This window comes from Leucopleurus acutus, assembly GCF_964270905.1.
Source record: "Leucopleurus acutus genome assembly, chromosome: 12".
Taxonomy (NCBI): Eukaryota; Metazoa; Chordata; class Mammalia; order Artiodactyla; family Delphinidae; genus Leucopleurus; species Leucopleurus acutus.
This window is the reverse complement of record NC_139154.1, coordinates 54,505,940-54,526,526: the sequence shown is the minus strand read 5'-3', so window position 1 is coordinate 54,526,526 and position 20,587 is coordinate 54,505,940.

The following is a 20,587-nucleotide window of genomic DNA, read 5'->3' as shown; positions in this document are numbered from 1 at the left end:
CATATAGATGCTTCCACTGACACCAGATTCCAAGTCTTAATATATAATAATCAGGGCTATTAACATTCTTTTATCCTGTTTGATGTGAGGGGTAGTGGTTTATATATTTTAAGAAATCTTAAAAGTAGTAACTGAAAAATTAGATGAAATTAGAGATGTAACCTGAGAACCATTCCAGGAATACCTAACTGGGAAATATAAACTACTCTGGATTAGAAAATGATAAAGAAAATGATTATAAGTAGAGAAGTATCTTCTATAAAGTTTAGAAAAGTATTTCAGGCTGCAATAGCTGTGATGGTCAGATAAAAAACAAGAACAGATCACACCTAGTCATTTTTCCAAAAGCCAACATGGGTGACATAGTGCTGGCATTTGAGATACCTAGAACTAAGTGCACCATTAGATTTAGAAACAAAAACTGGATTCAGCTACTAGCTCTACCATTTAGCACCTCTGGAATCTCAGTTTTTCTTTCCAAAAATTGGAAATAATGCCCATACCCTACCTGCTATTAATGAATTTTTGTGAAGATTATTTTAAAACATTTTTAAAGTACTCTGTAAACTATACAAACATGGAGAGCTGGGAGTATAGTTGTGTTTATTGATGGGATGAATAAGAAAAGAAGCACAAACCTTAATCTCTGTAACTATAATAATGACTTGTAGAAGAGCACTAAATTATGTCCTATCTCGTATCTGTTTCTGGTTTAATTTCATCTGTGTGACGATGAGCCTTTAGAAAAAAATGTGTACGTTTCTAGATCACTGCCATTGTTGCTTTGTACTTTCTACCCGCATAATGTGACAAAGTAATACAGGTTAATGGAAAGGGCATGAGTGCAAAGGCAGAAGCTCTTGAAGTTAAACCCCAGCTCTGTCACCCTGTATTTGTGGGGCATTGAACAAGCCAAATAACTTCCTAGAAGCTGAAATTTTTCATCTCTGAAATGAACATAGTAAAATCTACCTCATAAAGTTGCTGTAAAGTTCTATCTTATATAGGCACCTGGAAGACTGGTATAGCAATAGGATCTTTATTATCTATCTCTGTTTTCAAAATGATTTCCAGACCCTCTCACCTGAGCTCTACAGATCCAGGTGTGACTAGTTTAAGATTGGAAGGAGTTCTACCTTCAAAGTATCCGCAGGCAAGCCATCACAGCCAACTCGTTCCTTCCAAATGTGGCTTTCAAAATCTTACCTTCTTGAACACCTCTTTCTTACTTAACTCGTAATCAAAGAAATTATCACTCTGTCTCTCATGGTCAAGAGGAGCCAGAAAGAGAAATTCTTTCAAAAGTTACTGCTTGGGCTTCCCTGGTGGCGCAGTGGTTGAGAATCACCTGCCAACGCAGGGGACACGGGTTTGAGCCCTGGTCCAGGAAGATCCCACATGCCGCGGAGCAACAGGGCCCGTGAGCCACAACTACTGAGCCTGCGCGTCTGGAGCCTGTGCTCCGCAGCAAGAGAGGCCGCAACAGTGAGAGGCCCGTGCACCGCGATGAAGAGTGGTCCCTGCTCGCCGCCACTAGAGAAAGCCCTCGCACAGAAACGAAGACCCAACACAGCCAAAAATAAATGAATTAATTTTTTTTTTTAAAGTTATTGCTTAACCACTATTCATTCCCCAAAGCAAATGTTGACTTCCTCAGCTACTGAGTTGCCACAGCTGGATTCCATTCCTTCCATCAAGCGTTCGTGATCTCTTTACACCTGAGAACGGACTCTTCCAACCTCTTCTTAGTCCCACCTTCAGTGCTTCTTGCTACCATTTTCCCCCTCTACACCTATCAAAAAAAGTCCACTTATTGTTCAAGATTAAGGTCAAGTTCTATCTATTCCCATAAAGTCTTCCTGTCCACTTGTCCCGTATTGACTTTTCTGACTCTGAATTCTTATAGTACTTATTTTCTGTACCAATAACTCCATACTTCCCTTGCACAATAATTTAGCCATTTATTATTCAGGGCAGAGTTCTGTTTTATACATTGCATCTTCCAAGATGGTCTAAAACTGTGCTGTGAATAGGATCGTCTTTCTATTTTCTGAGTTATATAAATGAATCAGACAGAAAAATTTTATTGAAAACAACCCAAAGCATGCTAAGTCAGATACTGATAATTTGGATGTCTTTGCTCCAATGCTCTGATTCCATTACCCCAGAAAGAAGGATTAACTACACACTCCTTTTTCTATTATGCATTTTTCCCACTTAGTCACAAGGTCTTCAGTTGGTTTCTTGGCCACTCATGCTGTTATTAAAAATGTCAGCAAGCACTGGCGGGAATTCGCATGCTGAGGAGCCCAAAAGAGCAGACACAGCTCTTTGCCTGCATTTGCACAAATGCTCTCACTCTCTATATAATATTTATTCTGCTTTTCAAAAGAGACACCTTTCATTCCCAAGGCTGTAAATCTAACCTCTTTTTCCTAAAACAAAATGCCACTAAACAAGAAGAAAAAAAAAAAAAAAAAGAACTGCAGTAGTGATGAGGTGGAGTGATAAATGCATGAAATTTTCAGCATCAGCTAGGTTAAGATGCGGACACATTTTAGAAGGGACACAAAGCAGAATCTGTGTGTAATGGGTAAAACAATGTAGGCTCACACTGGGAAATTACTGTCTTTTGAACATTTTTTGAAAATAGTGGGCTTTTCCTAAACATATACAACTATAAGAAAGGTGGTTGAAGAAGATTGTTTTCCCTTAAGAGGCAAAAACCCCAGTCACCTTTGCACCATCAGATTTCCTGGACTTCATTACCTGTCTACAAAAGGCACTTTCTATTTCAGAACCTTGCTAAGAGCCCCACACCTTAGTTAGCATCATTGGAACTACAAGAAGCCACATCAAGTTCTGTATGTAGGGATGGCTCTGTGAAGAACCTCAGAGTCTTGGAGTCAGCATCCAGCATGCACTACACCAGTATGGAAAACTGTTTCTCTAATGTATCTGTTTTAATATTTCTGTTCTTTCCTACAACTTTTGTCTAGTCTCTAGTCACAAGAAGAATTACTCAGGCAACACAAAAATACTGTTATTGCTAAATACTAAGAAAAAATAGCTGCATATTAGAGAAGCTTAAAACAGCAGGAAGATCCTAAGACATTTGGCCAGCATTATATGTGAAGGTGGGCTGGATGGTCCCCAAGAACTTTCTACCTGATGGGACACAGATGGTCATCAGCTCCATATTTACACCTTATTAGGGAGGTCTCCTGGCACTTGCCCAGAACCTGAAGAGCTGTCACCCACTGTGCAATCTTCTAGTTAGTTAAACATTCTTAGGAGAGAGCCTTGCCACAAAAACAATGTCCTCAACCTCAAGCTGTGGATGACCTTTTAGCTTCAGTTGCTTTATTAATATATTTTAAACTAAAGATAAAACTTGCAGTTACAAGATTATTCCAGGGCTTCTGACTTTACTTTCTGTCAATTCTTGCAGCCAATATTGCACTGTCCCTTCCCACAGTCCTAATCAGGAGTGATAAGTTATTATGAAAGGCAACTTAGTGCTATAGGAGATGACAACCAGCTATCCTAAATGCATAAAACAACATGTAACTTCAAAGCTTTTGATTTGAAATTTAAAATTATTAAATCTCTGGAATACAGGGTCAATTCATGTTCATAAGCTTTATTTCCAATAAGTCTAAAATTCTGAAAAGAAGATGAATACATACATACAATAATATAGTTGGACATTCATTATTTTCCTTAAAATATATGAAATGTGATATTTTAATTTGCTATTGATTACTGAAATCAGAAGCTCCTTTTTATATATCCCCCCAATAACACTGTGAATCAGTGTTCTAAAAGCTACTTTCTTTGCCTGGGAAAAACGGGAGATGTCATTCAGCCAAAGATGTCAAAGGTTTGCTAGCTATTCAGCCACAGGACTCCCTTTCTCTTAACACATACACAGAAACTGCATTTCTGAAAATTGGGCCAGACAAGAAGATATTCCCATCTGGATATATATGATAATGACGACAAAGAAACTCTGGGAAAGGCTTTGATAATATGTGAGACAAGAATCAAAGAAGATATAAGATGAAGGAGAAGAAGTGGGGGGAGTAGCTCAGCAACAATTTAGAATGAAGAGGCAACAGACAGTCACAGTTTAAAGTCTCAGTGGGACCTGCAGAGAGAATCTGTGACAATCATCTGTCCCTACCCCTGCAGCTTAAAACAATTAATATATGGCTGTGATTACTATTCAATTGTCATCACCCTGTTACTATTACTTTTGAGGTAGGAATTTATGGCTTACTTTCCTCTGGAAATAAGAAAGTAGTAATTTTATCTGAAATGAAGCTCAGGTGATAACTTTGGCACCTGTGTGTATAGTTAACTGGCTTTCATGCAGTACCTAAATGTCAGGGCAGTACAGTAGAAAAGAGAGATGTCCTGAGTCTTAATAGAATTCATATTAACTAGACAAATGGAGCCCTTTCAGATTCTGTGTTTTTTACTAACATTGAAATTTTAACATCAAGAATTGGAAGGAAGTGAATATTAAACAGAAAAAAAATGGTATAGTAAAAAAATTCATCTGATGATGGTTCTATCAGCTTTTCTGATTGATATTTAGGGTATAAATTAATCACATGATCAAATAAGCCTATTTTTAACACCAATAGGTTTTCCTGTAGTTGAATATGTAAATTCTTAAATGTAACAAATCTAGGCTAATCCTAGGATTAAATTCAGCTGAAAAATTCTGGTTTCACTCACCATGATCCAATGTTTAGCTCCATAGTTGATGGGGCTCAGAAAGACATGTATTTAGAGATGCACAAATTAGCCTAGATGAATTGATACTCCAGAATTTTTCAATTCCATTTGCTCAAAGTCAGACAGACACACCGTAAGTTAGAATTTGTAAGAAGGTAAACGGCATTGATGAAAATAGAAAAAACATATACAGACATTTACTAGAAAAAGTAAACAGTAGAAAAAATAAGGCAGGTCTCCAACAAAGTAATCATCAAGAGCAAACTGCCACACCATTGAGATTTGACAAAGGACAGCATGGAATGTGTTGCAAGATAATAATAGAAAGTAAGCTATAATAAGCAGGATTTTTTCAGCATAAAGGGAAAATAATATGCTCTGAAAGTCTTTAGAAATGTTTCAAATAAAGCTCTGTAATTTGAGAAAAGAACAAACAGAAAGAAAATGAGTAAGAGGTCTCAGTTCTCTCCCAGTTCCTTTCACATGTGGACAACACAGCAGTTTGTATCTATCCCTGTAAAAATATGGGTGCCTGCAATTTAAAAAAAAATTACAGCATTCTCATCTCTTTTCACTTGCTCAGTGCTTTAAAATCATATCAATTATGGTCAACTTTATTAATTTCACTTTATCATATATTAAAGAAATTTGATATCAAATATATTTGTACTTTAATGATGACAATTCCCACTTAGAATATGTATACTTTAGGCAAATACAATTTTAACTCCCAGACTCAGATTTTATTTCTGTAAAATGAAAACTTTACAGAGCTGTTAGAAAGTCAGAGATAACATATGTTTCCGGACATGTTATGTGGGTATGGTAATGGTTAGTCCACCAAACTGCTAATGCATGGGCAAATAATTTTAATGAGAATTTTAAAGGTACTGTCTCTAGTATCTACCAGATTCTTTCACAGGTCTGAGGCAAATAATTTTCAAAATGCTAAGTTACCTACACTGCTGTTCTAAGTCCTGCTTAAAAATGTTTAATAGCTAATTTTTGAGCACTATTATGTGCAGATTTATGTTTTAGAAAGCTCACAATATCGCTTACTCCAATCATATCATTTAAGACTGAAAGCGTTGAAGTAGACAAATTAAGGCTTTTCAGATAAATATACAAACCATGTGCAATTTTCCAGGAAAATGCAACGTTTATAACAGGAGTAAGCACAAGTTAAAGTTATTTTGTAGAGAAAAAAAAAATAAGTCAATTCATTTCAAGAAATATTTACCAAATGTCTACTGTGCAAAGGCAGTTAAAATTAGAAGTGCAAGAATAGTGCTGTGATATGTATAGTCCAGAGAATTGACCCTTCCTTATCTATTCTCGGGGTCACTGCTAATCAACATTTAGTCAGCAGATAAGCATGTAGCGGAATCATGTTTGCAGATGTCACAAAATGGAACACCTCTAGAAGAGTCTGTGGAACTACCATAGTAGAATAAGCGAAATGCAAAATGCATTAGGAAGCTGAAGATGTGCCCCAAACCTAGAAGTGATGGAGTGATACCATATAGCCAGGCAAAAGCCAGGCTAAAGATTTAAGTCAAGCACAACTGTGGTCAGATATGTTCTATCTTAATTTCTGTGAATGAATGTGTGGTTTCCTTCCCTGAAGACCTGGTAAAACAGCATTGTCCTCATACTCATATATATAAAAATAAAAATAATAATTAAACGGAACACTGGGAATACCAAGCAACTGGAACTCTCTTATACTGTTGGTGGGCATATAAATTAATAATAACCATTTTGGAAAAATATTTCACAGTATATATACCCTATGACCTAGCAATTCTACACCTAGGTATATACCTAGCGAAATGAATGCTTATGGTCACCAAAAGACATGTATGAGAATATGTATAGCAACTTTATTTATAATAGCCCAAAACTGAAAATAGCTCAAACATCCATCAATAGTAGGATGGGCAAATAATGAAATACTACACAGCAATAGAAAATAACTAGTGATACATTCAAAGCATAGATAAATCTAACAGACAAATGCTGAGTGAAAGAAGCTAAACAATAAAAAATACATGCTGCCATGATTCCATTCATATGGGGTTCAAGGACAGACAAAAGTGATCTGCGACGATAAAAATCAGGACAGTATACGCATCCTTGGAACACTCTTGGAAGAGGCCTATCGACTGGGAAGGCGAATGAAGGTTTTTTCTAGTGATGGAAATGCTCTGCATCATGATCTGGGTGGTGTTTACAAGGATATACACATACGTTTATATATATATATATATATATATATACAGAGAGAGAGAGAGAGAGAGAGAGACAGAGAGACGGAGAGACAGAGAGAGGGAAAGAAGGAAGTGCAATCTCCTACCTGTCCTCAGGCTCTGGGGATCATACTTTGTGTAAGCTACAAAGAACCACCTCATTGCAGGCAAGGTTGTTTCTGTGTGTGTGACAGGGGTAAGAAGGAAAGTTAACTAGGAAAACTGGCTAATAAATATGTAAATTTCTATTTTGCCAATCAGCAAAGACCAATATTTTAGCCCTTATCTATTGTCTTCTATTTGTTGTGCTTTTGTGTTCCTCCCCCAGATTCCCAGAGATCCATCTCCCTAAGACATTTGTCTGAAATGTCATGCTACACCTCACAGAGCCTAGCAAAACTGGACAGGTACATGTAGATGTTCCAATCTTGTTCATAATAATCATAATAAAAACATTTGTTGATTACCATTCTATACCTCACGAAATAATTAATCCTCCTACCAATGCTATAATGTAGGTATTTTTATTCCAAGTCTACAGATGAAGAAACTGAGACTCAGAGACTTTCTGTGAATTATAAGTGGAAGAGCAGGGCCTCAGATGCTATATACAAATCTCACATTCTCTGCCACAGTCACTTCTAACTGTTACAGTGGACTGATTATAAAACATATGCTTAGACTGCCTTTCTAGCTGGATTTTCTTCACCACGCCTCTGCCCTGAGTGATCTATTTCGTGCCCCTGCCAATATCAAAGGCCACACTTATCAAACAAAATTCCCACAGTTCTGTGGTAAACATGGCTCAAGTCCTCATGAAGAGCCAATGTCCATGTAGTGCACATGGTGGTTTGCAGTTTCACAGCCTTCTAAATGGTCTCTATCACTTCTCAGTGTATCCTCAGATTAAGTCAGGTCAAATGAATCTGCTCAGGACTTTTCAGTCATTCCCTTGGTGTAATATGTCATCTCCTATCCAATTATTTATTTTTAAATTTATAATATAATTAGGAATAGTTTTTTATATATATACATAATGGTCCCTTTATTCTGAACATCTCTTAAGCTATTTATAAAATCACAGATTTGAATTTTGTTCTTTCTTGATGATGTCTAGAAAGACAATTCAAGCTCTCTTAGGATAGCCAATTATTTTCTGTACTATGACCAAAGTAGATTGGTGCTTTGGTGATAGTATGCCACTGATTCATGTCCACAGAGAGAGACACTTCTCTGGAAAGAATCCATCATCTTATTTTACAATCTGCATTGAATAACACTGTCAGCCTACAAGTTTTTGACAGTTCCACATCCTTTCCTCACCTAATTCTACTTGACAGCTAAAAGTAGACCACACTTACAGAACATCACCATGTTTTTAAGTGGCATGGGCATTTCTTTCACATGATGATCTGTCAGAATTAACTCACATATAAGTAGAATATCCTTTCATGTTGGCAAATTCATATTCATCATTCACTTATTGTAGACAGCTAAACAATGCAGTATCTCATAGCAGCCTTATTATTGCATAATTATACCCTTGATTAAACCTTTCCTAGAGGACTGAGTCCAGTTGTGAGTGCTTTAAAAACTTGAGAAAAAGGTATTTTAAAGAGATAAGCTACCAACAGAGGTAGACTGGGGAAAGCACTGATTAATGGAATGAAGGGTTTTAGAGGAAGGTGCATATCACTGCAGGTGTACAAGAAACCCTCCTGGGTTTAAATTTGATTCCATAATTTATTGTGTCATCTTAAAACCATAGCCTCAGTTTACTCATCTGTAAAATTTTTGGTAAAAATTAGGTGAGTCAGTGTTTAAACTGTGGCACAGAAAACTCAGCAGGTAGTTACAAGATAAATAGATCTCTTCACTTGCAAGAATTTTCCTTGACCAAATTAGATCCAATATGTCTTTAATCCTCACATTCCTGTGCTCTCTTCTGAGGACAGAAAGACACAGGGGGTAATAGATGCTGCTGTTGAAGGAAACAATTTATGAGCTGCACTAAGCAAACCTTCTTAGAAGAAGCTTATTTATTTATTTATTTTTTAATTATCTTTACTGGAGTATAATTCCTTCACAATACTGTTAGTTTCTGTTGTACACCAAAGTGATTAGCTATATGCGTACATATATCCCCATATCCCCTCCCTCTTGAGCCTCCCTCCCATCTTCCCTATCCCACCTCTCTAGGTCATCGTAAAGCACCGAGCTGATCTCCTTGTGCTATGCTGCTGCTTCCCACCAGCCAACTATTTTACATTCGGCAGTGTATGTATAGTCGATGCTACTCTCACTTCGCCCCAGCTTCCCCCTCCCACCATGTGTCCTCAAGTCCATTCTCTATGTCTACATCTTTGTTCCTGCCCTGCAACTAGGTTCATCAGTACCATTTTTTTTTTTTTAGATTCCATATATATGTGTTAGCGTATGGTATTTGTTTTTCTCTGACTTACTTCACTCTGTATGAAAGACTCTAGGTCCACCCACCTCACTACAAATAACTCAGTTTCATTTCTTTTAATGGCTGAGTCATATTCCATTGTATATATGTGCCACATCTTCTTTATCTATTCATCTGTCGATGGACAGTTAGGATGGTGCCATGTCCTAGCTATTGTAAATAGTGCTGCAGTGAACATTGTGGTACATGTCTCTTTCTGAATTATGGTTTTCTCAGGGTATATGCCCAGTAGTGGGATTGCTGGGTCATATGGTAGTTCTGTTTTTAGTTTTTTAAGGAACTTCCACACTGTTCTCCATAGTGGTTGTATCAATTTACATTCCCACCAACAGTGCAGGAGGGTTCCATTTTCACCACAACCTTTCCAGCATTTATTGTTTCTAGATTTTTTGATAATGGCCATTCTGACTGGCGTGAGGTGATACCTCATTGTAGTTTTGGTTTGCATTTCTCTAATAATTAGTGATGTTGAGCATATTTTCATGTGCCTCTTGGCTATCTGTGTCTTTCTTGGTGAAATATCTATTTAGGTCTTCTGCCCATTTTTAATGAGATTGTTTGCTTTTTTGATATTGAGCTCCATGAGCTGTCTGTATAGTTTGGAGATTAATCCTTTGTCTGTTGTTTCATTTGCAAATATTTTCTCCCATTTGGGGGTAGCTTTTTGTCTTATTTATGGTTTCCTTTGCTGTGCAAAAGCTTTTAAGTTTAATTAAGTCCATTTGTTTATTTTAGTTTTTATTTCCATTACTCTAGGAAGTGGGTCAAAAAAGATCTTGCTGTGGTTTATGTCAAAGTGTGTTTTTCCTATGTTTTCCTCTAAGAGTTTTATAGTGTCTGGTCTTACATTTAGGTCTTTAATGCATTTGGAGTTTATTTTTGTGTATGGTGTTAGGTAGTGTTTTAATTTCATTCTTTTACATGTAGCTGTCCAGTTTTCCCCGCACCACTTATTGAAGAGGCTGTCTTTTCTCCATTGTATGTTCTTGCCTCCTTTGTCATAGATTAGGTGACCATATGTGTGTGGGTTTCTCTCTGGACATTCTATCCTGTACCATTGATCTATATTTCTGTTTTTGTGCCTGTACCATACTGTCTTCATTACTGTAGCTTTGTGGTATACTTTGAAGTTGGAGAGCCTGATTCCTCCAGCTCCATTTTTCTTTCTCAAGATTGCTTTGGCTATTTGGGGTCTTTTGTGTTTCCATATAAATTGTAACATTTTTTGTTCTAATTCTGTGAAGAATGCCATTGGTAGTTTGATAGGGATTGCACTGAATCTGTAGATCGCTTTGGGTAGTATAGTCATTTTCACAATATTGATTCTTCCAGTCCAAGAACATGGTATATTTTTCCATCTGTTTATGTCACCTTTGATTTCTTTCACTGGTGTTTTACAGTTTTCTGAGTACAAGTCTTTCGCCTCCTTAGGTAGGTTTATTCCTAGGTATTTTATTCTTTTTGTTGCAATGGTACATGGGAGTGTTTCCTTAATTTCTCTTTCTGATTTTTCGTTGTTGATGTATAAGAATGCCAGAGATTTCTGTGCATTAATTTTGTACCCTGCGACCTTACCAAATTCATTGATTAGTTCAAGTAGTTTTCTGGTGGCATCTTTGGGATTTTCTATGTATAGTATCATGTCATCTGAAAATAGTGACAGTTTTACTTCTTTCCCAACTTGTATTCCTTTTATTTGTTTTTCTTCTCTGATTGCCATGGCTAGAACTTCCAAAACTATGTTGAATAAGAGGGGTGAGAGTGGGCTCTTGTCTTATTCCTGATCTTAGTGGAAATGCTTTCAGTTTTTCACTATTGAGTAGGAGGCTTGCTGTGGGTTTGTCATATATGGCCTTTATTATGTTGAGGTAGGTTCCCTCTGTGCCCATTTTCTGGAGAGTGTCATAAATGGGTGTTGAATTTTGTCAAAAGATTTTTCTGCATCTATTGAGATGATCATATGGTTTTTATTCCGTAATTTGTTAATGTGGTGTATCACACTGTTGACTAGCATACATTGAAGAATCCTTGTATCCCTGGGATAAATCACACTTGATCATGGTGTATTATCCTTTTAATGTGTTCGTGGATTCTGTTTGCTAGTATTTTGTTCAGTACTTTTGCATATATGTTCATTAGTGATATTGGTCTATAATTTTCTTTTTTGTGATATCTTTTTCTGGTATCGGTATCAGGGTGATGGTGGCCTCGTAGAATGAGTTTGGGAGTGTTTCTCTCTCCTCAATTTTTTGGAAGAGTTTGAGAAGGATCAGTGTTAGCTCTTCTCTAAAAGTTTGACAGAATTCACCTATGAAGCCATCTGGTTCTAGACTTTTTTTTGTTGGAAGTTTTTAAATTATGGTTTCAATTTCATTATTTGTGACAGGTCTGTTTATGTTGTCTAATTCTTCATGGTTCAGTCTTGGAAAATTGTACCTTTCCAAGAATTTGTCCATTTCTTCATGGTTGTCCATTTTATTGGTATAGAGTTGTCTGTAGTAGTCTGTTATAATCCTTTGTATTTCTGCAGTGTCAGTTGTGATTTCTCCTTTTTCATTTCTAATTTTATTGATATACATCCTCTCCCTTTTTTTCCTGATGAGTCTGGCTACGGGTTTATCAATTTTGTTTATCTTCTCAAAGAAACAGCTTTTAGTTTTATTGATCTTTGCTACTGTTTTCTTCATTTCTATTTCATTTATTTCTGCTCTGATCTTTATGATTTTTTTCTTCTACTGACTTCTTGGGTTTTCTTTGTTCTTCCTTCTCTAGTGGTTTTAAGTGTAGAGTTAGATTGTTTACTTGAGATTTTTCTTGTTACTTGAGGTGAGATTGAATTGCTATAAACTTCCCTCTTAGAACTGCTTTTGCTGCTTCCCATAGGTTTTGGGTTGTCGTGTTTTCATTGTCATTTGTTTCTATGTATTTTTGATTTCTCTTTTGATTTCTTCAGTGATGTCTTGGTTATTTAGTAGTGCACTGTTTAGCCTCCATGCATTTGTGTTTTTACAGTTTTTCCTGTAATTGATTTCCAATCTCATAGCATTGTTGTTAGAAAAGATGCTTGATATGATTTCAATTTTCTTAAATTTTCCAGGGCTTGATTTGTGACCCAAGATGTAATCTATCCTCGAGAATATTCTGTGTGCATTTGAGAAGAAAGTGTATTCTGCCACTTTTGGGTACAATGTTCTATAAATATCAATTAAAACTATCTGGTCTATTGTGTCATTTAAAGCTTGTGTGTCCTTATTTATTTTCTGTTTGGATGATCTGTCCATTGGTGTAAGTGGTGTGTTAAAGTCCCCTACTATTATTGTGTTACTGTTTATTTCTCCCTTCACGGTTGTTAGCATATGCCTTATGTATTGAGGTGCTCCTATGCTGGGTGCATAAACATTTATAATTGTTATATCTTCTTGGATTGATACTTTGATCATTATGTAGTGTCCCTCCTTATCTCTTGTAACAGTCTTTATTTTAAAGTTTATTTTATCTGATACAAGTATTGCTACTCCAGATTTCTTTTGATTTCCATTGGCATGGAATATCTTTTTCCATCCCTTCACTTATGGTCTGTATGTGTCCCTAGGTCTGAAGTGGATCTCTTGTATACAGCATTTATATGGGTCTTGTTTTTGTATCCATTCAGCCAGTCTGTGAAGAAACTTTTATAAGTAAAATGCCATCTAGGGACCCTGCTTTGTGTCATTTATTTTTCTAATATTGGGGCTGGACTTGAACAAGTCTCTCTGTCACAAATCAATTTACCATTTTCTCCTAATTATGGAATTTTGCTTCTCAAAGAGACTTTACTGGATCATTTGCCTCTTTAAATGTTTTTCTCAGGTCTTCACTAAAATCTCAAAAGAAGACTTTATTATCTTCAACAGCAAACCTGAGTTTCCTTCTAAATAAAAGGTTTGGCTTTTCTCATTTGTCTGTGGAGATGGTTTTCTTACCTTCTATCGCTACTGTCTGTGTCTTAATAAAAAAAGAATGAAAGGCTCTCCTGCAGATATTTTTAAGTATACAATTAAAGTAATAATTTGGGAGTTTGTTTTCATTAACACTTCCTATACAGCCATGGAGTCCAGGCACTGCCACTGAGATGCTGTATAACCTTGAAAATGTCATGAGGCTCCCTGTGCCTCACTTCTCTCATCTGTAAAATGGATAAAACATTAGTAATAAAAGTATCTACTCTATAAGGATTATTCTGAGGAATAAACAAGTATCTATAAAACATTTAGTATAGTGACTGCCATATGGTAAGCGTTTAATAAATGCCAGTAATAGATGCATTTAATAATAGAAAATACTTTTAAAACACTTAGCAACTAGTTTTATTCATTTTAAATGCTTAATATAAAGAATATTATGTAGTTTCGTTTTTCTTTGTTTTGTTTCCAACACTAGATGCTCTTAGCTTCTAAGGAAGCTCTATCTGGCACATAGTAGACACCAAATACATGTTAAGTTTGTAAGTTAATGATGCAAAAAAAAGTAAAAGAAATATTTCAGCTGTTCAAATGTAAAGTCTTTATGATGTCACCAATGATTCAAATGTGTTCTGCACTTAATAGTGATGCATTCAATAGGAAGAAATCTGCCATATAACAAAAGGGACACTTATCTCCGGATACTTATTTGGGAAGAGATAACTAAACAGAAAATTCATAGTTCTGAGCATTTTGTGAGATAGTGTTTAGAATGTCTCCCTTCTAGTAACTTCAGTAGTACAAAGACTAGGTATTTTTAAACAAAATGGGATAACATTGATAACGCAGCTGATTTAAAGAATGCATTTAAAGACATGCTATTCTGAAACACATTTATTAACCCTACTGCCAACAAAGTGCTATAGGTAGAGTTTTAATTAAGACTAACCAAAGGTATAAAAATCATGTGAAATTACCTGATCACTTATTTATGTTAACATTATTGGTAAAGATGTACCCTTTTCCTCTCTTTAAATGACAGATTACTACAGCAAATCTCCTTATTTGTAGCAAACCTGTACTTTATTGCAAACTATTTCATTTATATATTTATATATATATATATATATAAAGGTATTTTTTAGCACTGAACTTCATATGAGACTGCAATTAAAATTATTCTACTTAATTGCCATTCTAACTACTGGAGTTGAGCAACAATGGAAAGGATCGTTGTGTGAAATATTTAGTTTCCTGACTTGGATGGGTTTAGTAAGAATGAACTATTTCTAAAGAATACTATAGAAACAATAGCAAAATCTGTATTAGATGGGAGTTTGCACTCAATATGTTCTGAAGTAGCTTTCATCTAAATAATTCTAACTTTGAATCTATAACTTTGCTGGATATTAAGCTCTAGTTCTTTTATATAATTAAATCTGTACTGAAGAATTAGAAGCAAATCATATATAACATGTAATCCAATAGTCATATTAGATTTTATTCATGTACTTACAAAATGATTCCATGAGAATATTCATAAATGATAATGATAAAGCCTAAATGATTATTTTTTATTTGATCCTCTTTTATTTTTTCCCTCTGAAGGGTTTTGTTTATTTTTTTTTTCCTCTGACAATTCTAGTCCAGCTTTTCCATCTTGAGCTATCAGGATTTCTACTAGAAACAGCATTTCCCTTTCAAAAGAATATAGGTCAACCTCATTTAGCAATGTTCAAAGTGTACACATTTATTTCAATGACTTGCATGAATTGTGTGTGTGACTCCACTGACATTTGGTCAGTTAACGTGCATTATTGAAGTAGGGCCTGCTAGTTGCTCTATTATTGTGTAACCTTCTGTCTCCCTCACTACATACCTAAAGTAAATATTCATTTCTGAAAAGAACTGCTATAATAGTATTTAATGGTATTTTCTGAGCATTTACTAGTATTGCCTTTCTTTGTTGCTAAACTACCTTGCATTTATCTTCTTACCTTTCCTCCCACTGAGTATAAACAAACCTCAAGGCAAACTACTGCCATGCACGTACATTTACCAGCAAAGGGAAGAAAAACAAAATAGTTTTAATCTTAATCAACTAAATTCAACAAGCATTTATTGAGCACTCATTTCATGCCAGGTGCTGAGCCAGGAATTGCAATTAGTTTCTATCCTTAAAGAGTTTAGCAGGGGAAGTGGGTATATAAAAATAAAAACACTGTAATGTAATAAGCGCTAAAATATATTTTTAATGCAATGTATGATGGTCTACAAGAGTCATTTTAGCATAGTGGCATAGTGGTTAAAAACATGGACTCCAGAGGACTGCATTGCCTGGGTTTCAATCCCAGCTGTGACACTTACTACCTGTATGACTTTGGGCAAGTAACTTAACCTTGCTGTGCCTCAGGGTTTTAACCTATAATGGGTATAAAATTAATACCTACAGACTCCCTTGGTACCTGCAGGGGATTGGTTCCAGGACCTCCTCAGATACCAAAATCCGCAGATGCTCAAGTCCCTTATATGAAATAACATAGTACAGTCAGCCCTCTGTATTCACAAGTTCTGCATCCAAGAATACAAAGAACTGACTGTGTTTCATAGTGTCATTATAAGTTAATATTTATATTAAATATAAATGAGTTAATATTTATAAAGTTCTTAATATAGTATTTGGCCCATATTAGGTTCCATATAAGTGTTTGTTGAATAAAATATTGGAGGGTTAATTAATTGCTTAGGAGGTAAGAGCAATATTCATCCCAGTGGGATATTTATGAAAAATACTTCAGAGAACAGGTATTACTTAATAAAAGTCTTTAAGGATGAATCAAATTTTACAAAAAGGACAAGAAGGAGAAAGCATAAAGAAGGATACATGGGTGTGTCAAGTCCTTAGAACACCTAGTAAAGGGCTAGCAAAGGGCTTTCTACAAACAGAAGAAAACTTTCATTAAAAAGAGCAAATGAAAATAAGTCTGATCAGGAGGATGGGAACAAGTTGTGAAGGAACAAGTTAAAGACTTAAAATTTCAATGATCAGGCAATGGAGAGCTTTTAAACTTAGTGAGCGGAATGATTAGGTTTGTATTTTAGAAAGACAGTTTCATTTATAGTATGGAAGATGAATTGGCTCAAGAGAGACAGGAGATATGATGATTAGTTAAGAGACCACAGTCTGGGAAGAGACATTCTGGGCCAGAAAAGCAGGATGTTGTTAATGGAGAAAGAGGTAAGGCAACATGGCTCCATCCTAGTAGAAGATAAAACCTTTCTCATGATGAAATGACCAATCTCCTCTGGAAGAGAAATTAACATACCCTGTAAAATGCTTAAGCAATTTTCTGATAAATGCTAATGGCTTAAGATTCCTTCTGGGAAACTTTTAACCCACCAATCTAGCTAATTGTTGGTCAAGAGGAATTCCATTTAACCAGATATTCTCTTTTTCTTGTATTTAGTCTAATCGAGATTATTTGATCATTCTTTTTTCCTTTAATAAAATGTCCCAACTAAGAGGGGATTTTAATCTTCTTAGGTTTCCTTCCTTAAAGAAAGCTTGATATAAAATTTGACACATGCCTGTCACCAAATTAGCAGGAAAAAAAAAATAGACAAAGAAAGCAGAAATTTGGAGGAAAACAATGCCCTTGGTTGGAAATTTTTGAGCTAAAAAGAACTTGCAGGATATCCAGGTAGAGTAGGAGGATGATGAAAGTGGCTACTATTTATTGAGTGGGCTATGTGGAAGACACTATGCCAAATATTTACTTATCATTAAACTTAACAACAATCATGCAATTAATACCATCATTCCCACTTTATGGATGCAAACACTGAAATAAAGAGCTGTTATGAAATGTGTCCTAGGCTACTTAACAAGTAGGTTGCTGAGATGAGATTCATATTCTAATGCCCTGATATTAAGGTCTGTGAAAACTCCCTTATGCCAAGCTCACTCTGGTTTCTAGTGGTTAGGAGTGATTATTTATTGCCTGAAATGCGTTGTTAATGATTTGTAAAAATTATTCATGTCTCTATTAAACATAATATTGAAAGGTTTACTCCATTCTCAAGTCAATTTTTTAAATTAGAACACAGGGCAGCTATATATCAGAATCATCAAGAGCACAGTTTTACACTCAGAAAAATCCAGGTTTGAATCCATGACTTCTAACTTACGGGAACTTAGTGTCCTCATCTGTAAGATGGATATAATGTTTGCCTCACAGGATTACTGTGAGTATTTGACAAGAATTTTGCAAAGTGCATGACAGATAGTAAATAATCAAGAATAGCTCTTACCACTATTACAATTATTTATGATGATTTGGCTTAGAAATACTTTTTTGTGGGGACACATGGCCAGGATCACAGCAAAAATTAAAAGCAAATGACCTGATTGCAAAAAGTTAATTTAACTTCTGAAGATAAGCCTAATAAACATCAGGTAAATGTTTATTTTCTCTCATTCCAATCCAGAAAAGGTACACAGGTCTCGAGTTATCCCATGAAACTATCATCTACTATACATCTTATATTGTGATGCTACTGAGAATCCAAAGGTAAAATACATACTCTGCCTGCAAGGTATTTACAGTCTGGTGGCAAAGAGAGAGGAGTAAACAAAGAAGTACAGTGGTAATGTGATGAAGCAATTATTGGATTAATGTCAGGTCACCTTTACTCCTGGGTAATCCAGAGTAGTCAGATTAGTTACAGTGTAGGTTGGTTTGGAAATTCAGTATGAAGCAGGATTAAATTCTGAGTTTGAAACCCAAGCTACAATAGATCTGAATCTCAGATTGGCCTTCGAGTTGACCCAGCATTCTGATTTTCCACTGGGTATGGCATAATCTGGGGTTAGGTCAGCTTTCTATGGACATGGGACAGTTGCTCAGGGCATGAGTGTTAAATTCAGCAGCCTTTGGGTAGGATCCAAGAAACAGAACTACCTGACACTGGCTGATGCGAGTTGGGAGACCAAACATGAAAAGGCCAAGAGGAAGTTCCTTTTGAGTCACATCGTTACACATCTATTAAGCATTTGCTCTGCTCTCAGCTGTGTGATAGCAATAGGTTAGACCAAAAAGGGAGAAAACCATTGATCCCCGCCCTCTAATGACTTGCAATCTAGTTGAGAGGAGAACTAACATACATAAAACTAAAATATCACGTCCCAATCACAATAAACTCAGTACCTGTTACAGCCCAGACATCTTACGTATATTATCTTGTACAAACATGATACAAATCTTGCGAGGTAGGTAATAATATCTCCATTTTACAGATTAGAAGACTATCTAGAGAGGTTAAGAAGTTAAATACCCTAGAATTGGCATTTTACAAATGGCTCCAGGTGATGCCCACACAGCTCTTCTTCACAAGAAGTACTTAGGCTGTGACAAAGTGAGAGTGGCATGGACATATATACACTACCAAATGTAAAACAGATAGCTAGTGGGAAGCAGACACATAGCACACGGAGATCAGCTCGGTGCTTTGTGACCACCTAGAGGGGTGGGATAGGGAGGGTGGGAGGGAGGGAGACGCAAGAGGGAAGAGATATGGGAACATATCTATATGTATAACTGATTCACTTTGTTATAAAGCAGAAACTAACACACCATTGTAAAGCAATTATATCCCAATAAAGATGTTAAAAAAATAAATAAATCCTAAAGTTATAAAATAAAAAGAAAAAAAGAAGTACTTAGGAATCAGTGAACTTATACTGTGCATCATACAAAATGACTCGGGGACCAGCAGCATTGCTCTCACTTGGGAGCTGGTCAGGAATGAAGAATATTGGGTCCCACCTCAGATGTACCGCATCAGAATCTGTATTTTAATGATGATTCTTTTCCAATTAAATTCTATAGTCCTGACACTAAAAGCATATGGACCCTAAAAAGAAAGAAGTTAAAGTGAGATTATCTAATTGATAAAATCCTAATAGAGGAAACAGGACTAAGGTTAAGTAGGATTTGGATTAGCACACAGGAAGGGGAAGGACATTTGGAATTCAGGAAAACAAAGTATTAAAAACACAGGATGGACCTAAATCCAGAGATTCATGAGCTAGTGACAAATTTGAAGAGAAGCTTTTATATCAGACCTCTCCTTTAGGAAGCAACCTAAATCCCTTGGACAAGTCTTTTTCTTCAGTTCCATATCTACAAAATAAGAACATAGAATGAAACTCCTGATTTTATTTCCCACACTGGAGGCATGGTCAGATACTCTCACAGGTGAACCATTTTCAAATGAAAGTGGTCTTTTGATACCATTTCTTTGCTATACCCAGGCACTCTGATTTGCTATGAACCTACAGAGGTGACTGTGGTGAGATTATTGAAAATTTAATTTTCCTTTTGGTTTTGAAACAGAAAGAATCTTTGACAACACTGTTGACTCGCTCTGAAGTTGTGGCTGGTGTCAGCTCAGCTGAGGGTGCTGGAGGACAGAACAGAGTGTATCAGAAGGCACCGACCTCTGTTCCCCTCCGTGGCCTGAAAGCGGCAAGGCCAAGACAGGAAGCACTTGAAACACTCCCAGGACAAGCAGAAGCACAGGCTGAGTGATGCAGTACCTGGATAAAGAGTGGGGACACCTGCACTCAATGATGTACAGGCTGCCACTCTCAGTAAAGCAGTGGCAGACCCAGTGGCAAAGGTCCTAAGGCCAGAGGGCACAGATGCAAATCAAAGGCCACCCTCTGAAGGGGAAAGGAGGTTCATAGGGAGGACCTACCCTTGAATGTGATCCCCACGGGGGTGGGGACACATCCAGGCTCTGCACAAAGCAAAAACTTGGCACAAAGAGCAAGGCTCACTTCAGTCTAGGGCCAGAACTCTGAGTGCCATCTTTGGCTTTAACTTCGCCTGAAACTTCTCACCAAATACCCAAAACGCTGACTGCCTTAAGTTGTTTAGTTTGTGTTCTGAATTCCTTTTGTATGACAGATCAATGTTTTTCTTACAGTTTTTAAAACCTTCAGGTGTAAGTTGGCTCATGTTAATTTAGCAAGTATGTCATCTGAACTTTAAAGAGTTCTGTTCATCAGGTCCCAAATTTTCAATGGTGAAAACTTGTGAGATTTTTTGGAGAGAGATGTTTAGTTTAAAATCTAGAAGTTCCAATATGATGCTCTCCTAGAGGTTAAGACAGATATT